Source organism: Pipistrellus kuhlii, unplaced genomic scaffold (assembly GCF_014108245.1).
Source record: "Pipistrellus kuhlii isolate mPipKuh1 unplaced genomic scaffold, mPipKuh1.p scaffold_m20_p_32, whole genome shotgun sequence".
In the NCBI taxonomy this organism is placed as follows: domain Eukaryota; kingdom Metazoa; phylum Chordata; class Mammalia; order Chiroptera; family Vespertilionidae; genus Pipistrellus; species Pipistrellus kuhlii.
Window position 1 is genome coordinate 6,131,235 of NW_023425532.1, and position 23,266 is coordinate 6,154,500.

The 23,266-nt window shown below is 38.6% G+C and overlaps 1 long non-coding RNA gene across 3 annotated transcripts; it reads right to left on the reverse strand.

Moving 5' to 3' along the window:
- Positions 1 to 299: 299 nt before the first annotated feature.
- Positions 300 to 22,028, reverse strand: LOC123651066. Of its 3 annotated transcripts, none has more exons than XR_006739538.1 (4): positions 21,994 to 22,028; positions 1,260 to 1,354; positions 672 to 756; positions 300 to 401 (listed from the first exon to the last, which is right to left on the reverse strand). It is a non-coding gene; the product is annotated as an uncharacterized LOC123651066 (long non-coding RNA). The 3 variants fall into 3 exon arrangements; XR_006739537.1 differs by lacking the exon at positions 21,994 to 22,028 and adding an exon at positions 5,915 to 6,191; XR_006739539.1 differs by lacking the exon at positions 21,994 to 22,028 and adding an exon at positions 2,921 to 2,954.
- Between the last annotated feature and the right edge of the window lie 1,238 nt (positions 22,029 to 23,266).

Below are 23,266 nucleotides of genomic sequence, written 5' to 3' on the forward strand. Positions count from 1 at the left end.
CACACTTGCTTCCACCTTCCATCTATTGGTGGCCTGACTCCATTCCCAGAAATAATTTCACTGTTTTCTGTCATGCCTGCTACTGGCTGTCTGCTGGAAATCCTAAAAGCCCTGCAGGTGGTGAGCAAAATAGCAACTGGTGATTCTCATTTACCAAAAGCCTTTCTATTTTTAATTTTTTAATATTATTCCATGCTAAAGTTTCCTTTCTCTCCCTCCTACCCTTTGTGGTATTTTTAGGCTGTGCTGGCTCTTCAGAACAAGCATCTAGCTTGCTGGGCACTGCAAATAGCTTTCCCCCTTACCTGCCAGTCACAGTGTAGTACAAGCATGTGTCATGTGGCGAGCTGGGCGTTTTACTTCAGCTTTTTACACGGGTTTTGCTTCTGTGTGCTGCCAATCTGTCAAAAAATCAAAGACACACCAGACTCAAAGGGGAGGCCCTGGCCCCACAGCTGCCTGCCAGGGTTATTATGAAGGCCCATCTATCCTGTACCAGGGCTCTAGGAAGCAACTGGCAGCAAACAGGGAAAAGCAGAGATCAGGGATCTGAAAAGGGAAAGGCAATTTAGGTGAGAGGAGGGTGGAAAGGGGCATTAGCGATCAAGACTTGAAACATGAAAGCACTCTGGGGATTCTGCAGTCATGACTACTTTTGGGCAAGGACAGACCTGAAAATTATCTGAGATGCTTGCAGAGAAGACCAAAGGTCCACACAGCCCAAGGTCTCCTCTGTCAGGGGTAACTCAGGAGCTTCTATGGGAAAGAGAGAGAGGTGGAGCAAGCTTGTGAGCCATCCTCCTTTACATTATCCTCCCCATCACTTCTGCAGGTTCAGGGAAAGGACTTTCAGCTGTCTGGCCGTCCCTCAAAAGCTGTTGGAAAAGTCAGTTATAGAGTCTATTAGGGCGCTTGTTCTCAAAGTGTGGTCCGTAGGCTGAAGGGTGAACAGAACTGAGCAGATCACAGGACAGTCACCATACTCTGCTAAGGACACTCAGAAATTCTGAGCCTGGTATAGAGAAATCAGCCCCTTCTGCTAATATTATACTTAATTATTATTATCCCGCTAACCAGTTCAAAGGCAGATGCATTGTCTTCTCCAACCAAAGCTGGTGATAGAAAGATCCATGGGCTCTATATAGGGCTGCTAGGACCTAGAGAATATCACAGGGGTGTTTACCAGCCCCAGCTGTAATGAGGTATAGTAGACAACTATAGCCCATCCTCCGAAACTCCACAGCATTCCTTGTCCTTACAAAACCTTCCCAACCAGCTCCCTGATGTCAGAAGACCCTTTAGCAGGGGAACATACTTTTCCTTCCACAGCAAAAGATGCTTAAAATTCAAAGACCTGTAGAAAAAGCACAAGTGTAAATTGACGGCAAAACATTTGATCCAAAAAGCTAATTCATCTGCTGCCTCCTGCACAACTGATAGATGTTTCTCTCTCATAGATGTTTCTAGCTCTCTATCCCTTTTCCTTCCTCTCTGTAAAAAATAATATATATATATATATATATATATATATATATATATATATATATATATATAAAGCTAATTCATTTTGCAAAGGATATTTTCATAGAAGGGCACAACGTGCATTTGGCCCCACTCTATCCAAACTCTGATATTGAAATCATGATAGCTGGTAGACCTAATTCACCTGAAAAATTGCAACATAAAAATAGTATATTTTATAATAGTTTACATTTTTCTAAGTCAATTCTTTCTTGAAGCATAGCTCCATTTAGCTAAAGAAAATTAGCAGAGCTGGCCCAGTCTTCCATTCTACTTGTAAACCTAACCAAGGTTTTATCTGCTGATGGTCATTGTGAAGTGTCCTTATAATTCACTGGTTGTATCAAAAATTATTTGTTGCATCTCTTCCATTAACCAGAATGTGACAAGGATGAAATCTTAACAGAAGTTCTGAAAGTGACCCATTTCTCTGTATATCTCCTTGAAAGGTCACCTTTGCTTTACTCAAACTATTTTCCAAACTCATTGGCCTGACTGTCAGTCAGTATCCAGGTTCTTTATTTCTTAGTGGGTATCCCTGTACTCTCTGATCTGGTGGATTCACTGTGCAAGCAGACTTGTAACTACCACTTGATAAAGGTAAATCTAAGGATGTAGAGCTCCCAGTCCTCACTGGTAACTTTCTTAGGGGACAGTAACAGATTTTTCCAGAACCATCACTTTTGTGAGGTAAAACTCTCCATTATATCTAGCCAGTTAACTCTCCCAAGCCCTGCTTTTGCACCTATCTCTCCCAATTTTGCCTGTGGTTCTGCTTGTGTTGGTGATAGTAGCCACCTTGTGTTGTGCACTTACAACAGAAAGATCAGGGGACTGGGTACTTTATACAAATGATTTCATTTAAATTTATCAGCCTCCCTACAAAATAGATATTATCCTCATTTTATAAGGGGATGGGAAAAAACTTGCCCAGGCTTATACAGTGAATTGAGGCTTTTTGCTGGTATACTATCAGCATTTTGACAGATGATGAAAAGCCAATGATTCAAAATTATTTTTTAATTATCCCCTCCCCAAAGTGCACGTGCAGATATGCAAGCACACACACACACACACACACACACACACACACACTCCTATTTCACTACAATAAATCAGAGGAACTGGTAGCACATTAAGCCAAAGGATTTATTAGATTATATAACTTGGTTTATATAATCTGGATGATATGTACTAAAACAGACTTTGAAGGGAATGGCAAGAACTTCTAGGCCTATCCTTAGAAGAAGTTCTGGTATAGAGGAAGGACTGAAAGAGAAGTCCTAAGTCTTGGGCGTGTAGTTTTGCATGGCCACTCGCAAATCCTGTGACTTTGGCAATAGTTCATCAAGCCTCAGTTTCATCATCTGTAAAATTGGAACTATGATACCTGCCTTACCTGCCTCACATGGAGAATCATATCAGATCATGGAGGGGTGTTTTATCAATATACCTGTCAATAAAGAAGACAGATGCCTTTGTGTATTCTAGCAATTATGGTTCATACACAATGAATTTCATAGTCATGGACTCAAATTTATTAAAATTGTAGCTTTTTAAAATTTTTCTATAAATTGAATGTAAAATTATCTGAGGCTCCCAACATCCCGATGAAGCAAATATAGTCTGATCTCTAATAGGCATCAGACACTTCAGTGATTTTATCAGTTATTCAGACTGAAACTCAAACTCCGAATTCCCTGTGCTATCCCTTTCCTCCTGTGCTAAAGCACAGCTCTTGTCTTACTCAAATGCTGTTTCAGCATCAGCAGAAAGAAAGGGCTTTTTTTTTCAATTTAAATTATTTATTGTTTAAAGTATTACATAAGTTTCCTTTTACCCCTATTGACTTCTCCCTGGCCAACCCTACCCCCCAACACATGTCCTGCCCCCCCACCCCACTGTGTCCATTGGTTTTGCTCATGTGCATGCATATAAGTCCTTTGGTTGATCTCTTACCCCCTCATCACTGCCTTCCCTTTGAGGTTTGACGGTCTGATTGATGCTTCTGTGACTCTGGTTCTATTTTTGTTCATCAATTTATGTTGTTCATTATATTCCACAAATGAGTGAGATCAAGTGATATTTATCTTTCTCTGACTGGCTTATTTCACTTAGCATAATGCTCTCCAGGTCCATCAATGCTGTTGCAAATGGTAGGAATCCCTTGTCCTGAGGTGGGTCTCTTGTAGATAGTATATGTATGGGTCTTGCTTTTTTTATCTATGTAAACATTTGATGTTGTTTGATTGGAGCATTTATTCCATTTACATTTAAAGTTATTATTGATAGGTATTTGTTTGTAGCCATTTTTATTTTTTGTGCCTGTGTTCCTTTCTCCTTTTTATTTCTTCTTTTTATACCAGTTCCTTTAGCATTTTTTGCATTGCTGGCTTGGTAGTGATAAACTCCCTTAGCCTTGTTTGTTTGTTTGTTGTCAGTGAAGCTCCTTATTTCCCCTTCAATACTGAATGATAGCCTTGCTGGATAGAATCTTCTTGGATTCAGTCCCCTTCTTTCATCACTTGGGCTTTTTCAGCCTTCATAACCATGAGATCCATATGCTACATATAGACACAGTTGAGGTAAGAGCTCAAAAACAATAAGACAACTCCAGTCCAGGAAGACAACCCAATTAAAAAATGAGCAAAGTTTTTTGGTGTATTGCTTTTCCTGAAAGATGGTGGCCCAGAGGTTGACAGAGAGGGAGAGAATGTGAGTGATTGAGGGAGTGAAAGGGGAGTGTGTGGACATAAGGGGTGTGTGTGTGTGTGTGTGTGTGTGTGTGTGTGTGTGTGTTTGTGTGTCTGAGTGAGGGAGAGTTAGATTTCACAGGATTTTGGGGGCTGGTGGACTGGGTTCGCATAGCCAGGCAGCCTCTGCTACTGTAGTAATATCTCCCAGATCACTGGTTCTGCTGCAGAGGCCATGCCATCTTGAAGGGGAGAGCTGCTGTGATTGAGAACCCAGCCTCACCTCCACCCAGGGAACCCTCAGACACCACCCAGGATCCTATAGCCAGGTACCTGTTGCCTCAACTACTGACCCATACACACCAGGAATCCAGCCTCCCTGGTTGAGGGTTACCAAGAGTTCTGGAGGATGCTCCACTTCCACCAGCCAGACACTTTAGTCTGAGCAGCATGAATGTGCCAGCAACCCTGTGGGCAGCTGTTTACCACCACCAGAGGAGCAGCGGACACACTGTAACCACAAGAGCAGCAGCTGCCACCCATAACCGTGCAAGCAGTGGTCACTTCCTGTGACCGTGTAACCCATCACCAAGCCCACCAATGCAGCCACAGGCCCCATGTGACTTAACACCTAGAGCCTTCACTGAGAGCAAAAGTGGGAGACAGAAGAATAACCTCCAAAGGAAAGAAAAGGAGGAATTGCCAGAAAAGTAACTAAATGAAAAAGAGGCATGCAAGATGTCAGAAAAAGAATTCAAAATAAGGGTTATACAGTTCATAAACCAGATGGATGAGAAAATCAACCTATGTAAGAATCAGGAGGAAATAGTGATATAGCTACAGTAAAAAACACTATGGAAGCTTTCAACAGTAGACTAAGAGAAGCAGAAGACTGAATTAGAAAATTAGAAGACAGGGAAATAAAACACACTCAATCTGAACTGTAATTGGAGAAAAAAAAATCAAAATACAGAAGGAGGGCCTGAGGGAGCTTTGGAACAACATGAAATGAAGCAACATACGTATAATAGGGGTGCCAGAATGATAAGAAGAGAAGCAAGGGTTAGAGAACCTATTTGAAGAAATAATGTCAAAAACTTCCCTGATTTGGGGAACAGCATTATTTAAATAAACAGAAATAGATGCAAGATACCACTGTGAATGGTACAGAATCTCCCCTTCCATTTGTCTATCACAGAAGGCCCACAGTTTTGTCATTGACTGAGTGTAGTTATAACTTATTGTTATGGAAAATTTACCTCACAGATAAGCACACTGCCATTCCTAAAGACCTGAAATTTGACTATATTGTAGATTTGAGCCAAACTACAAAAGAAAACTAGCCTGATAGTTCCTAAGCATTTAGTGTAATTCCTTTTCTTCCAAGAAGGCTTATTGCTTTCATCATTACTCATCTTATCATTGTGGGTTCCACCTGGGTTTTCAATGAATCATTCTTTCATCCTTCTGCCCTCTTCTAACCAAGTGCTTGGAACTACTAATAGCTCTTGGTATCTTATGGGGGAAATCCTTTTCTTAGACAAATATCAAAGCTGTCTAGTACACCACCTCTTTCTTCTCCTACCAGAAAACATCCCTCTCTGCTCTCTTAGTAAACAATTTCCACTGTTAATGTGATACATGAAGGAGCCATTAAGGGAGTCCTTACCCAGGCATCTCATTAGTGATTTTCAGCTCACCTCAAAAGCCAGCAGAAAGCTTCTTCTTCTTCTCTCCTTTCTTTGTTTTCAACTCCAAGTGACCTAGTTTACTTCACAGTTCACCTCCAAAAGAGGCATGAGGGAGTTTGGGATATGCTCAGCAAATGGATAAGTGGACAAGTGGACACAGAAATGGCTAGAACAACAACAATAATAAGCACAAAGTTGCAAGGTCTGTATTTTTTTTCTTACTTTCTTCTGAGTTGACATGGCTGGCCAGTTTCCAAGCAAAAAAAGCCACACATTATTTATCCTTAATGTGATTAAAACAAGAAGACATTTATTCCAACTTTTGCAGCTTACACCCCTCTCCTCCCCCTACACACATAGTAACTGGGTTTTTATTTTCCTTATAGATTCTTCATTTCTCTACCTCATTTGTTTCTGCAGCCTGAGAATAGGCACAATCATGCCTGTTCTCATTTCATGGCTTTGGAGTTTTCCTTTCCCCCTGCATTTCCATCTTCCTGTTCCATGGGGCCTGTGGTGAGCTTTTCTTTCCCAGCCTAACTCATGCTCCTTCTCTCACCTGGCCTACCCATAGGTTGAAACTCTCATTCCCTACTGGGAAAACCAACGCCAGTGAAATTAACCTGAAGAAACAAATGCCTTAACTGTGGGGTGTTTGTAAATAAAGTTCAGAGGACAAATAGCTTACTGAAGGCAAGGGAGCTCATTTTATATTTTTATTCTCAAGTGGCTATGGCTACATTAGTTTCATTAGAAGCAAGCCTAGCCAACATGGTCAGTGATGGAAATTAGAAAGTATAAAAGATGCTGGACTCACACACATCCTCAATAGGCAAGCAGAGAAACTATATTTTAGACATTTGAAAGGTTTCTCCAGTTTAAGCACACACAGGTTCCTCTAGGTCATGGCACATAAAATATATGATAGAAGGGCATGCAAGTGGCTATAAACATTGTTTCAAGAATCCCCAGGTGAAAGAGGGCAGAAAGTTCCACAGCTATCATATAGAGACTCTACTTACTAACTTTCAGAGAAAGTGAGAGGAATAAAAATATTTCTATAGTCAATGTTATCTTAGAGTGGGGTTTAAAGTAGGATAGGACTCAATGAAGAAATTATAGGATAGGATTCAGAGATCCGTGAACTTAGATGGGAAAAGGTTAGTATTATTATACTCACAAACTTCAGTAAAATTGAGCATTTACTTTTTTTAGGAATGTAGGAAACAAACCACAGTTTTATTAGTAGTAGCTGTGTCTTTGTCATCAATAAATATCACAGATACATTAATATCATTAAGGTTGTTCAGATTCTTTCAATATATCACTTATGCTCAAAATTTATGTGGCACCCATATCTTTGAGCATCTTATATCAAGAGTCTATAATAAATGAATATGGTAGATTATTTTATATAATAACTATAACTCCATAAGCAGAGTTATCATCAATGCTACTTTATGAATGAGGAAATTGAGGCTTACAGAAGAATCTGTCTGATTTCAAAGACTACAATCTTTCTACAAGCACACAAATATACATATATTTTTATGACTCCCAAACATCCAGTCAAAAATTCAATTAGCATTGACACTACTGGCCATCAATCTAAATTAACTAGTAATCTGTCTCTACAATGCCACAAAAACTGGATAAAGCAATGAAAAAATTCTAACAGATGTTTTATCTAATTGCACTCATAATTTTTTTTCTTTTTTTTAATAAGTTTTTATTGTTCATATTATTACAAATGTTCCTTCCCTCCCCACCATTGCTCTCCTCCACCAGGTTCCCACCCCACCCTCTGCCCTTCCCCCTCTCCCCATTGTCCTCATCCATAGGTGCACAGTTTATGTTCAGTCTCTTCCCACGCCCCCCTCTCCCCTTTTCCCCAAGAATCGTCAGTTCACTCCCCTTCCATACCTCTGATTCTATTATATTTAACAGTTAATATTGTTCATCAGATTTTTTTAATTTCCTTGGTTTTTAGATTCACTTGTTGATAGTTACGTATTTGTTGTTCATAATTTTTATCTGTTTACTTTCTCTTCTGAAAGAACCCCCTTCAGCAATTCATATAATTCTAGTTTGGTGGTGATGAACTCCTTTAGCTTTTTTTTTTTATTAGTGAAGCTCTTTATCTGGCCTTCGATTCTGAGTGATAGCTTTGCTGGGTAGATTATTTTTGGCTGTAGGTTCTTGCTATTCATCACCTTGAATATTTCTTGCCATTCCCTTCTGGCCTGCATGGTTTCTGTTGAGAAGTCAGCTGACAATCATATAGGTGCTCCTTTATAGGTTACTACCTTCTTTGCTCTTGCTTCTTTTAATATTCTCTCTTTTTCTTTTGCTCTTGGAATTTTAATAATGATGTGTCTCGGTGTGGTCCTCTTTGGATTCCTTTTGTTTGGAGTTCTGTGTGCTTCCTGGACTTGTACTCATAATTTGATGGCCCTCTCTCCCCTTATGAAAGTGGCTGAATAGGCCAAGAGTTTCCTGGTGTGGGACAAATAAGTCCATCCTTTGGTTGTACTAGGATATTGATGCCCTCCTCACCCTGGTGGGACTCTGACATCCAGGTCCAGTACTTTACATCCTCTCCCCTTTCAACCATGGACATCTACCCCATTCTACCTCACTTACTGGCTTTAGGACTAAATTATTCATGAATAAAAGGGAGGAGGAGAGAGAAGGGGAGAAAAAGATAGGGAAAGGCAGGGTTATGGCCAAATTTTGCCTTGAGTGCTGGGGAGAAAGAGAGATTTGTATACTTACAGAATTAAAATTCAATATTTGAGGACCAATAAGAGACAAATAATTCCTCAAATAATGGATTAATTCATGACAACAGCTGTGAGTGCCACAAAGGATGAATTCAGGGCATTATATAACAAAGGTTCTCACCTAGTCTGGGGGAAAATAAAATATTTTTCTGAGAAAACAGTGTGTGCAAACTCATCTTTTATAGTATTTATGGTTTTAATATACTGCTGGCATGTAACCATCCTTTCATTATAATATGAAATACAAGTCAGGCCTCACCTTTGTGGTCTCCTCTGGAATAGAAGGGTAGTTAAGATTCTGCTGTTGGGAAACAGGAGCTGGTGGCAAAAGTGTCTGTCATTTGTGATTAGTGCACTGTTCCAAAGAGCTTGAGATGCCCACAGCCTATGTCAACACAACTAAGGTGAATAGGTTGAGAAATACAGCCTGCCCAAGGTGGCCCATCCTATCCCCACAGCTGCAACTTGCTGTGAAGATTGGAGAACACTAGCCACAAGCCTCATGTGGCATTCAGAAGACCTCCTGCGAATACAATCAATCAAACTTTCCACTCCATTGTCCCATTTGCACATGCTCTACAACATAAATCCAGTGTCCTTTCAACTAGAAGCATAACAGTCGCAGTTACGATGAGGAATAGTCTGGTGTAAGGCAGATGGGAGATCTGACCAACTAAGGAAGGGAAACCTCCTTTCCCCCAGGAGACAGAGATTCACTCATTGAAGTTTTAAAATTCCTACTTGAGAGTGAAATTACAGGACATTCAGGAAGTATTCCTTCTTATGAATTATTCCATGATATTTTAAAATTATTTTTTCTCCTTCCTTCCATCTTTTGAAATCACTAATAATGGGTCCTGTGTAAAATGGTGAAGAAAAGAAGAAAGAGGAACAAAGACATTATTGTTTACTAAAATAAAAAATAATAAATTGAGTTTTGTATTTGTATTTTACAAATAAGTAAATAAATAAATAAATAAATAAATAAACAGATCCAGAGACAGGGAAGCATCAATCAGACTGTCAAACCTCAGAGGGAAGGTGGGGGAGGGTGGAGGTAAGGGGGAGAGGGCAACCAAAGGACTTGTATGCATGCATATAAGCCTAACCAATGGACACAGATACCAGGGGGGATGAGTGAGGGCATGAGTTGGGAGACTGGAGAGGGGGTTGGGGGAATAAGGACATATATGTAATACCTTAATCAATAAAGAAAATTTTAAAAGACATAGAATTAATTTTAAAAATAAAAGAAATCTTTATGGTCAGAATGAAATATTTTTTTTAATATATTTTATTGATTTTTTTACAGAGAGGAAGGGAGAGGGATAGAGAGTCAGAAACACTGATGAGAGAGAAACATCAATCAGCTGCCTCCTGCACACCCCCAGCTGGGGATGTGCCCGCAACCAAGGTACATGCCCTTGACCAGAATCGAACCTGGGACCTTTCAGTCCGCAGGCCGATGCTCTATCCACTGAGCCAAACTGGTTTTGGCCAGAATGAAATATTTTACTCACCTTAAAATTTATTCCTAAGGCATCTGTTCTGTTGATAGACATATATTCCTCATGACTTAGAGGAAAAATAATTTAGCACCTACATAAGAAATATCCTTATTATGGGATATAAAGTCTTGCTAACTATTTTCCAGGGGTCATCCTTATTCCATAGAATGTAATGGAATGGAATGGAATGGAATGTTCTATTAATGGTCATTAATAGAACAAATTTTTGTTGGATATATCATACCCAACTCATTTTAATAATAGCAAGAACAATTCCCTTCATAACACTTAGAAATTTACCCACTACTGTTTTTTTAGTACACACAAAAAAACATGATTCCTCATTTAGGTTAATAGATTTTTATTTACTAGCTACTAAAATGGAAAAATAAAATTGCTATCAATCATCTACCTTTTCTATATCCCCCAAAATCATACAACTTGAAAACTTTCAAAAGCAAAATAGAATAATGCTTCTTTTAAATAAACCAAGTTTATTTAATATATCATTGGTTTTGCACTTGCTACTTGTAAGAAAGTATTTTATTGTATTTAATCTAATTTAATAATTATTCTGATTCTTAATGTCAAATTCTTTCATATATTAATTTGAATTCTATCACTAGGGAAATTTATCAAAGTTCACATTTTCCCTTTTTTAAATTTATTTTTTCTTCTAAGCTTGTTTTGTTTATACTACTTTTGGATGAAATCTTGAAATAAACTGTTCTAATTTGCATTTCTCAAACCAATTCTGCAGAACACTGGTATTCCATGATTTGTTGGCATGCCAATAAAAAAGGGGTTCCAAAGTCAAATAAGATCCGATGCTGAAAACTGTAATCCCAGAAAGTTGCAAAGCCCACTTGAATGATAAATTCTCAGAGGATCCTACTTTGAAGAAATGTGACTAACTTTGATTCAGCAGTTCCAAAGCTTTTTAAGCCATAGATCTCCCCTCTTCTCCATTGCATCCATACTTAGAGATCACAGAACACTTCTAGTCCTCAGAACATGGTTTGTGTCTACATGCACACATGGTTTTGCAGGATATAGCTTGATTCATCTAAACTAATATGTAGCTATGAGTTGCTAACCAGTTGTTTTAAAAGGAACTATGCATTCAACTTAGCTCATGAATTGTTTTGTTGTTCGTTTAAAGTCCATTTCTATAGATAGATGCATTGCTATCCCTAAACAAAGTTGAACATCCAATTACCATCATTTCTCTGGGACTGCTTCATTGTTTTTTGTTTGTTTGTTTGTTTGCTTGTTTGCTTGTTTGTTTTTTGTTTTTTTTGTTTGTTTGTTTGTTTTTTCAAAAAGCTTGCCTTTCGTTTCAATTCTAGTATCTCACAGTTAGCAATTTCAAGACAAAATTTTGGGTATGGGAAATGAGAAACCCGGAGTGCTTGAGCTTGAATAACTTTAGAAAATTCTAGTGCAACCCCTTTACTTTAAAGATGAAGAAACTGAAACTCAAGATCCCATAACCATTAGTAGCTGATTGACCCCCAGAATCACAGCTCTTCTCTACACCCCTCAGAACTAGTATCATGTTTCTCCCTTTGTTTACCAATAAGCCAATCTGCCTTGTGCTGCTCTCAGTACTGCTGGAGGATTTGTGCTCTAAAAGAACATTGATATTTAGGTACATGTATTCTGTAGGTTGCCAAAGGTACCTCTGATGGGGCAAACTTAATTTCATAGTGTAAGGCCTTAGAATTTCACATATGGACATACTTTCTTCATTAATGTCTTGTAATTAATTCTAATTAAGAAAAAAACATTAAGTAATACTTTAAAATTAGCCCACAAACAGGTTTTGACCCACTGTAGAATGTGTGTGTTTTTTGTTGTTGTTGTTGTTGTTGTTGTTTTATGGGGACATTGATATTATAGACAGCATTCGTTGCCTTCATCTTATGTTAGCTACAGAATTGCTTTCTATAGAAAGAACAGAGATGCACTGTTTTTTCTTGGATTATGCATTTGTTTCAGGTGGTGTTTGGAGAAGGAGCAGCTAATGGAAATTATGAGAAAGCTCTCTAAAGCCTTGGGTATCTGCTACTTTCTCTCTCTCCCCTTTCTTCCTGCTGTTGACCTAACCACACTTCCCTGAGCTGGTGATGTTCCCCAAAGTCAAATGCTACACCTGTGGCTAATTCTCAGGCAACACAAGGAAGACTCTGCTATATTAGAAGCAAATGCCTGTTTACAAGAAGCACGATGATCTGTAGTCACATCTCATTAGGGGTGCCTGGGCCCTGTTGTGCACAAGTGAAGGAAACACTGCCAATGTAATTTGTTTTATATGCCTAATTCTCTTCCTTATAATTAACATCTAAAATGTGAAAACAAAACGAGAGCACTTTTCAGGCATCTGCAATTCCTAGAGTACTTTCAGGAAGCCTGAGCTTTTAGAGTAGTACTCACCCTTACCTTATCCTTTCTCACAACAAACAACAGAGTGAGGGGCATAGTGAAGGGGGGTTGCATTCAGAGGTCACCCTGGAAAGTTGATGCCTGGAGTATAATATGTGTGGGGATGATGAAGAAGAAAGAATCAGCATTATCTTCCACCCCATACATGGGTTTAATTGCTGTCATCTCTGGAATGAAGTGGCCCTGCAAAGATGAATCAGCAGTGGGACAGAGTCACCTATCAGGACCTTACTACATATTGCCAAAGGCAGCCTTCCCAGCCATTCCTCCACTGTCCTCACCCCATGACAGCTGGAAAAATCAGACATGTATAGACAGAGGAGAAATGTGGTGTGATGAGTTTTCTGCCACTAACCACCTTGGCATACAGACTGCAGTACCAAGAAAGAGTGTCTTTCACAATCTCTGCAATGTAAATGGGGCTGTGAAGAAATTTCTGGTTCAGCCATGAGATCTGGAGCATTTCACATCTAAGAAATTGGTGACTACCAGCACAGATAGGGTCTTGCTGCATGATCAGCCTGGTTAGAGTATACAGGGCACTGCCACTGTCACTGGAGGTCATTGCTAAACAACAGGTGCCACTCACTTTGTCTCCAATAAATCTCCATTCAGGAATACAGGAAAGGGGCTCATATCTGGGGTATCCAAAATATAGTAACTGTTTTCTGTAGTTGGTCAGCATACTTTGCAGTATACTGGTTGACATTTCAGTTAATGGGTTTATATTACATCACAGAAGAATCAAAGATATGGCAAGAGATGTTAATGACAGATAAAACTGTTTTTAATATGCCTTGATATTCCCAGTCCCTCTAGTAACTGACTCTCATGGATAATGCAACTTTGTCTTCTTCTTCCTTCTCTTATTTCTCCTCCTTCTCTTTTTCCTCCTCTATATTTTTTCATATCAATGTCAATAATCACTTATTGAGCAATCTTGCAATTTGTTAGATGATTTACATTACTTCAATTAATCTTCATGGAAACCCGTGAAACAGATATGATTATTTCCATTTTCAGATAGGAAAATTAATATTTTAAAAGTTAATCAACTTGCTCAAAATCACCCAGGTAATACATTACAGAAGTGGGATTTGAACCCAAGTTTGACTGACTCCAAAGCCTGAGGTATAAGTGAGATAAAGGACCCCCTTTCAATATAAAAATATATATATAGGTACTAACAAGATAATAGTACTTGTCCTGTGTATTGATTTAAAAATATATAATGACAAAAGCAATGTTAGTTTAGTATAAATTAAGATATATTTTATGAATTTCAATAGTATCTACAAACATTGTATCAATCACTACAGAATATACATGCATTTGAAAAGTGTATGTGAATGATATATTGATTATCTAATCTTTCACAAAGTTCCTCACACATGCCCCTTACAATAACTATGTCACTTCAACCCATCAGCTAGGGAGTAGGCATATGACCGATTTTGGCCAGGTGGTTCAGAACTTTGATATGAACCATAAATCACTAATAACTGCATTAATACATGTAACTCTGTATTTCCATGCGTATTCATCCTGACATGGCCAATGGAAGTATTTTTAAGGCCATTATAGCATGTCTTCTGGAGAACTTTCCTTGAGTCTTTCTCATCCCAAACCCCAGTTGGCTGCCTCATCCTCCATGTCAGGATGAAGAACACACACTTTAAACTTATTGCCTGAGTTTGAATTCTGGGTCAGCCACTTACTACAATAGCTATGTGATTTGGGACAAATAATGTAACTTCTCTGTGCCTCCCAGTTTCTCCATATAAAAACTGGGGCTAATAATAAATGACTTAATACATAAAAGCACTTAGACTAGTGGCTGGCAGAGTAAGATCTCATTACTCCATACTTCCCAATAAATATAATTTTGCCCACTCCTCCATTAGACTTGTACAATTTGAGAGCAAAGGCTGATCCTTTTAGCTCTGTTTTCTGTGCCTACTACAGTGCCTGACACTTGCTGGCTATACCACTAATGTTGATGAATAAATAAATGATATTTTGTGAGTTTGACAGAAACCAAAATTTATTTTTCAGAAAATAATAGCAAATTGAGAGAAACCAGCTGATGATTTAAAAAAAATATCCAATCAGGTGTGCAGCTACAGCTGAGAAGTATCTGGTTCCATATCCATTGCCAGTTTCAACTTTCTAAGTCCATAATTAATTATGAAACAAATGCTGATGTCTTATTTAATTTAAACATATTCTTTTAATAGAGAATTTATTTTCTCTCCCTTAGCACAAATCTTCAGTGGCCTTACAAAGAAGAAAAATAAACTTTTAATTTTTTCATGTCAAATGTTTTAATTTTTTATTATAAAATTTATCTTTCTAAGACATTCTAGAAATGGCAGCAGAGTGGTAGCCTGACTGCAGGCTCAAAAAAATGCTCTCAGCAGCTCAACTTTCTAATGTTCTCTTCTGGGTTAAGCATTTCTTGATTGGGTGGAAGTTACAGAATCTATCTTCTTTGGGGGAAAGAAAGCTACCTTGATTCCTGAGCCTGGGTTTTCTTAACAAAATGATTGTCAGAAATGCCCCTGCCCTTCCCCTTCTGCTCCAGCCACAAGGAGAGAGGTATCATTTAATGGTTCTTACTTATAAAGGAAATAAAAATGAAAGGCAGAGAAAGTGGTAGAAGTGGGAAGATCTCCAAAAGTCATAGTGCCCATTACTGTGTGCTTCTAATTCTAGCTACAGATACAGCTGAAAACTCTAAAGAGTTTGCTCTTAATAATCTAAGCAACATTTTTAACTTAATTATAAACCACATACTTTTAAAACAATTATTTCCAGTTACAAAACATTTTTACAGCTCTCTGCACATTTTGCCTTGTGGTTACAGACTTATCTCACTCTGTCTTATCCTAAACTCAGATATGACAATAGGAATGGACAAAGATACAAAGAAAATAATCAAATATCAAAGAAGAAAATACCAAAGTCTGTATTTTCCCAGTTGGAGTTTTCAATTTAGCTGGGGAGTTTTCTGTGGTTTATGAGATGTTTTAAGTTTAAAACCATCACAGCCAGAATACTCTAAAAAATATCTCCTGTGTGTGTATGTTGTAGGTGTTGTTGTTTTTGTTATTGTTTTTGAGGGGGTTGTGTTAGGTACAAGAGAAGACATTTAATGGTCTAGCTCTACACCATCAGAAAGACTGGCTGTGTTCTTAGGCTTGATATGAACTTGGCTGTTATAGCTAATCAAATCACCTTAGTAACCTAACTTTCTGTTTTCCCAACTCTAGAAATAGAACTTACTTGAGTTCAGTCCCAGGCAAGAGGACTATTTAAAAAGTTAGCCAACATGTGCCGAAACCGGTTTGGCTCAGTGGATAGAGTGTCGGCCTGCGATCTGAAAGATCCCAGGTTTGATTCCAGTCAAGGGCATGTACCTTGGTTGCGGGCACATCCCCAGTAGGGGGTGTGCAAGAGGCACCTGATCGATGATTCTCTCTCATTGATGTTTCTAACTCTATCCCTCTCTCTTCCTCTCTGTAAAAAATCAATAAAACATATTTTAAAAAAATAAAAAGTTAGCCAACATGTCACTTACTAGGAACTCAGAAAGTAGAGAACATTAATATTCTTAATAGTTTTAGACATGTAGCCTGTGCAAGTTTCAATTTGCTTCATCATCCACAGAGAGCCTTTTCTTTAAGCTTCCCATGAGTGTGAACACAAGTTCAAATGGTGATAATTACTATAAAGCAATTGTGTTGTCCTCCCAATAAAAATCACTCTGTTGATCAACCAATTTGCAGCCCCCTTGTTTGAGGACCATTATGCCAAATGTGGCTGCAGATAAATTAGCCCACGTGTGATTGCATGTGAAAACACATTGATTTACGATTTTTCCCCTCTCCTGTTCAACCTGACAACTTGTCTAAATAGGTTTCTGTCATGACCTGACAGCTTGTGGATAAGTTGTGTACAACAGACCATTAAAACAAAATGTTCTGAATATGGAGGGTGCAAAACACAGACAAAGGGATAAGATTAAAAGACGAAAGAATGAACAAAGGAAATGAGGGGAGTTGTGGAGCCTGAAGAATTACCTTTCAATTGTGCTTTCAGACTTTGTCACAGGCTGGATTCTCTGAAGTAAAGCCTAAAATTGAGTTTGGGGAGAAGATTGTGTATGAAGGATCAACATCTTGGAAGGCAGGAGGATGAAGCAGGATTGGGCAGAGGAAGAAGGTGAGCTGTGGTGCAGGCTGAACAAAGTCTCAGCCAAGACCCCCTTTCCTGGAGAGCTTGAGAATGGTCCTGTGTTGGGCTGAAATGGTTGGGAACTTATTATCCCCTATCACTCAGTCATTGCAATGGCAAGTGTTTGCTCTTAGGTTAAGGTGGTTCCCTGAAGCTAAGGCAAACACTTGACTAAGCTGACAGCAATAATACAAAGTCCTTCCTTGGAGGGGGATCTAAGCCATGTGCCCCTGTGTCTACCACAGAGATATTTGCAATTAACTATGTGATTATAGCACATCTGTCTACATCTCCATGTCATTTTTTCCAGCCCAGATCATGTTATAAATCTCCATTGATCACAGAATAATAACTCATTTTATAAGTGCTGATTAGCCCCATGCTATGAGTTGTACCTACCTTATCTCATTTAATTCTCATTACAACCCTAAGAGACAGGGACTTATAAAATCCCCATTTTTTAGATGAAGCAACTGAAGGCACTAAAGATGACTTGTCAAAGGTTAAATAACTGGTGAATGGCAGAGTTAAATCTAAATTCAAGGCTGTTTGTGTTCAAAGTTCACTCAACTATGACACTGTTCTCATTGAAACAGATAAAGGTTTATAGGCCACTATTGCCACTCCTTCCCTGACCTTCACCAATAAAAATTTAACAGAAAACACTTTTATTAGGACTGGCAGAGCTCACAAAAAAAGCCTATTTGTTTGGGCAGAGAGAAATAGCCATGTGCTCTAGTAGATCCTTGCCTCTTTTTGACTGTCAGAACAATTAAGTATTTTATTTAGCATATACTATGTTCTATTGTCTCTGGTTGAATTCACGGGGAAACAAGGAATTTATTAGAGATTGCTATATGCATCCACAACTGGGAAATGGAAGGACAAAAAGCAGGAGTGAGCAGTGGACTGCAAAGCAGTTTCACTGAAGGCATCAGCTGATCACATAGGGACCTCTAGCTAAAATGACTCATCAGAGTTGTCCTAAGTTTGGACAAGAGGGCTGAATCTTTAAATACTGTGACAGCTATCTGTTGGGTATGGGATACCTTGGGAATGTAGTATGACCTTGAGATAGATGCCTCTCTGCAGCTAAGACAAATAACAAAGTGAGACTCAGCTGAGGGGATTCAGAAGGCATATCGCAGCATCCACTACAACTATTTTCCTTCAAATACTCCAAGTATTAAATATTATTAGTACCATTTCATAGGAGAAAAAATGGATTGCAATACAAATTAATGACTTATCCAGAGACATGTATGTAGCATTTAATTATCAATTCATTTAAGTAATATACGTTGAGTACCATCTGTGTGCCAGGCATTGTGTTGGTCCTGAGAATTTAATGGTGAACAAAAAAGAACCCCTGACTTCACCCAAATAACATTTTAGTTGAAGGAAAAAAAATAGGTGTTTGTCTATTTTTCAGATAGCTATCTAAAAAATAATTAAGAGAATGAACATTTAAAGCCCATTTATACATGTGTCAAACTTCTTTTCAAGAGAGTTAAAAAAATTGTAAACTAGTATACTTAAAATGTTTAGAACAGGGAAAAGGGAAACGTAATGATCATGAGATTTGTGGTTAGCATAAGGAAAAAGTGTTCTTTATAAATCAACCTTAAACTAGCCATCCAGTTTTCTAGTAGATCCTTGCTAGAATCTCCAAAGGCACTGCAGATAATAATATCCAATTCTTCATAATTTCACTGATAGCATCAATAACATCAACAACAAAAACCAACCAGTCAAGAAGAAAACTTTTATGAAGCATCTATTCTCATTAGCTCATCTCATTTAAGAAATTGTTGTTTAAGAGATTAATTTGATTACTTCCAGAGTGAATGAATAGTGTAACTAAACAAGATCTCTTGTAACCTAGAAATTTTCAAATAATTTAATTATCTTCTTATTTTAAGTAATATAATTCAACTAATTTTTAAAATATATTTTATTGATTTTAGAGAGAGGATAAGGGAGGAGAGAGAGAAAAACCATCAATATGAGAGAGAAACATTGATCAGCTGTCTCTTGCATAACCCCTACTGAAGATCAAGCCTGAAACTCAGGCATGTGCTTGGACCAGGAATCAAACCAGTGACCTTTTAGTACATGGAATGCTGCTCATCCAACTGAGCTACACCATCCAGGGCCAGTAATTTCATTCTTGACTATCTGTTGAAGGCCAGTACAATCAAAATGGTGTCAAACTCACCCTTTAACCCACTCTGTGCTTTGGCACCATAGCATTTATTTGGATAGGGAAAGAAGGAGAGGGCAAGAATTGCCTCTATTCCGGGTTCTGATTCAGTAGACCTAAGGCATAGATTATTATTTCTATTTGTAAATACTCCTACATCCCCCAAATGAGAACCAAGGCTTTCACATCCAGAACTTTTCATTTTACTTACCCCTGCAATGTTTCATGTTCTAGTCCATCAAGACAGTTAAGGAACTTGTTAGCCAGTTAAAAAGGTTGGTTGGAGTTCAGCTTTTAATGGATGATCCTGAATCACACTGCTACCCTTTAAGCTAACATTTGTAGGTCAATTGTGTTTGAGACCTGATCAGTTAGTGACTACATTGCACAGACCTTAATGGCAGACAAAAAGATATCAGGATTCTGGGACTCCCAGAATAGTGGACATAATAATGTGTATAAGAATGGACTAGAAGTAGATCTTGTCATTCATGACTCAGTAGGAAAGAGGTAAAGCAGTCTCAAAAAGACTACTCAAAAGGTGGGTTAATGCATCTTTGTGTTGCAAGGAAGGTACTTACCTTGCACAAGAGGGGGGGGGTGCGCGGGGGGGAAGCCATTGAGCTCCACAACTGGTAGGTAAATAGAGAACTGTCAGGAGAGTTAAAAAATGATTGAAATTGATACAAATATTTGCACAGAATAGACCCACAAGTTGTGCAACCCTCTTATATCACCTGAGCTGAACAAGACCTGCTCAGGCGAGAAGTCCAAGATGAACCCTAAGATTATAATTAACAGGATAGAAATTATAACGGCAACTCAGATCTCAGAATGAAGCATGTATACTAGTGTTTTGCATTTCTTCAAATTTTTTTTAGATAAACCCCTGCTTGCCAAAAAAGATGTGTGCCTATGTAAGGGTGGTCAAAAGCCTTGTGTATAGTCAGGTTTTCAAAAGTGAGTTCTCAGAAAGTACCTGGGATAGTGTTGTAAGGATTTCAACCACCATATGGAGGTAACTTATTAAACACACAAAATGATAAATTCAACAGTCATAATAACTAAAGTTCTCAGCAGAAATAACTTTTATATCTCCCACCCATGTAGACCTGCCTACATAAAAAAGCTGCACTGTGTGGATACCTACCACCATTTTTCATCAGGAACCTCAATCATCTAAAGACCTAATAATACCAGCTTGTGTTCACATAGCTTTTAAGCTTACAAAGTAAATTAAACATGTATATATGCCTCAAAATAATCCCAGGAGATATCATATGAAAGATTTCATTAAATAATAAACTAAGGCTTACCCAGGTTAAATGGCCACCCAAAACGTCCACTTAGGTATCCACTTCTGACAAGGTTGGAGTAGATTTTTGAAGATTAGCCTTTTCACAGAGAATGACTTGATGAGTGAAACTGAAATACAAAGGCCTCAGAGAGCTCCCAAAGCAGCAGGGACTTGAAAAGCCTGTCTTAGTACTCTTGGGCTTCTATAACAACAACAAAAAAATATTAGGTTGTTCAAATGTCAACTATTTATTTCTCACAGTTCTGAAGGCTAGAAAGTTCAAGATCAAGGCTTTGATAAATTTGGTGTCTGGCCAGCTTCCTGGTTCATAGATGGCCATCTTTTTTCCTGCAACTTCACATGGCTTAAGGAATGAAATATGGCTCTGGTTTCTCTTTTTAAGGACACTAATCCCATTCACAAAGGATCAGCCCTCATGACCTGATCACTTCTCAAAGGCCCCACCATCTCCTCATCACACTGAGTGGATTAAGACTGAACAAAGTGAATGGGGATGGGGAGAAACACAAACATTCAGTCTACACCAGCTAGGATCCAAGAGAGATAGAAAGTGCATTGAGGAAAATCTGGCATTCTGTACACAAATTCCACCTTGAGGCATCTGCTGATTCATAGGCAACTTGGGGCCAAGAGTCTAAGAAGCCAAGTACAAAGTGGCAACTAAGACACTGGGAAGCCAAATGGAGCTTTTGTAGTCTCAGAATATTGGAAGACAAAAAGTGGAGTTAGGACTACCCAGTAGGCCAGAACTTGAGGAGCTAAGATTTCAGAAAGAGGAAAACATACTGAAGTGAGCCTGAGATTCTTTGAAGCATTTGACATAACACCCATCTTTTCTGCATAAAAATTCAACAAGGTTGAAGGTAAAGAGATAGAAATAGTTATACCATGAAAACATTAACCAAAAGAAATATGGCATAGCTACAATAATAGCAAGTAAAAAAAAGTATACTTCAGGCAAAAAGCATTATGAGATAAAGAAGGACATTTGATTTTAAAAAAGGGGTCAGTCTGTTATGAAGATAAAACAAACATATATGTATTTAATAATACTAGGGGCCCAATTGAAAAGAACTGTGGGCCATGAGGCTGCAGTGGGCACAGGGGTGGGTCTCAACCCATCCTCCACACTCTTGCCTGGCTCTTCTCACCATGCCCCCCAGTCCCCTGTCTGCTAGCAGCCCTGTTCCTGCCACTGCCACTCACACACACTGATGGTACTGGCCCCGCTCAGACCTGCTGATGATGCAGAGCAATTGGGGCCAGCACCAGCAGCAGGTGCAACTGGAGCCAGTGCCATCCGTGGGTGCAAGCAGTGGCTGCTGACCCCAATTGCCCCTCGGAAGCAGGGGAAGGTGGAGAAGCCCTCAGGGGCATTCGGGGCTGGCAGCCACCAATTGTACCTGCTGATGGCACCAAGTGATCAGGCCTGGTGCCAGGCACTGGCAGCAGGTGCAAGTGGGGCCAGCACCAGCAGCAGGTATGAGTGCTGGGCAGGACCGTAGCATGCAGGAGCAAAGAATTTTCAGTAACCACCAGAAGCTTGCCCAATGACAGCGACCTGCACCCCACCTGGGTCTGGCATCACCACTCACCTGCTCCACCATCCCGCCACGCCCAATGCCTGCCATGTTCCACTCTCTGCCACCTGATGCTGATGCCTTCTATGGTCCACACGCACCCCCTGGTGGTCAGCACACATCATAGTGACCAGTTGTTCGGTTGTTCCATCACTCGGTCTATTTGCATATTAGGGTTATATGTAGATAGATAGCCTCAAAATACAAAGCAAAAGTTGCCTGAAATAAAGAGGAAACAGATATATTCACAATCATGATGGAGAACTTTAATATAATTGCCTTATTGCTGAAAGTCCAAGGCTATCAGCAATTCTATATACTACATTTTCCAAACACACATCTTTCAGGGAATTGTCTAAAATAATTCCAAGGATGGAAAATAATTCCCAGGAATGAAAATCTAGGTATATACACTGAGTGGCCAGATTATTTGATCTCTGAATGCATAATAATCTGGCCACTCAGTATATATATTTTAGAGGCCTGATGCATGAAATTTGTGCATGGGTGGGGTCCAGCCAGCCTGGCCAGGGGGAGGAGACATGAGCAGTTGGCTGGCCTGCCTGCTGGATGAACTCCTGGTTGAGGGGACAATTTGCATATTAGCCTTTTATTATATAGGATATATACTGAGTGGCCAGATTATTATGCGTTCAGAGATCATAATAATCTGGCCACTCCATGTATATACTTTATTCTGAGAATTGGGAGTATTATTATAAATTTCTTCTTATTTCCCTCCAAAATTTATAATAAAAAAACAGACAAAAAATCTGAAATAATATGGAAGATTTTAACCACACAAATAACAAAATTCACACACATGTATATTTGAAGTGTGCATAAAATTTATCAAAATTAAAGCTATAAATTTCAAAAACTTGAAGTCACTTAGAAAATGCTCTATGACCACAGTTGATTAATATAGAAACCAATTAAAATATATATATAACTAGAGGATTGTAAAATATTTAGAAATTAAATATCATACTTCTAAATAACCAAAAAATGAAATCACAGTAAAACCTGAAAGTTCTTTGAACTGACTGATAATGATAAATATAGCACAGCAAAACTTGTGGAATGCAGCTAAAGCTATGCTTACAGGAAATTTTATAAAATCAAATTAATAAACTATGAATTAAAATTAAAAGTGAGTGACCTCAGTAATCATCTCAAGAAGAGAAAATACTGCAACTTAAATTCAAATAAAGTAGAGGAGAAATAATAAAGACCAAAAAAAGAACAATATGTAAAATAGAGAAGCTCTGCAAAGTCAGAAGTGGCT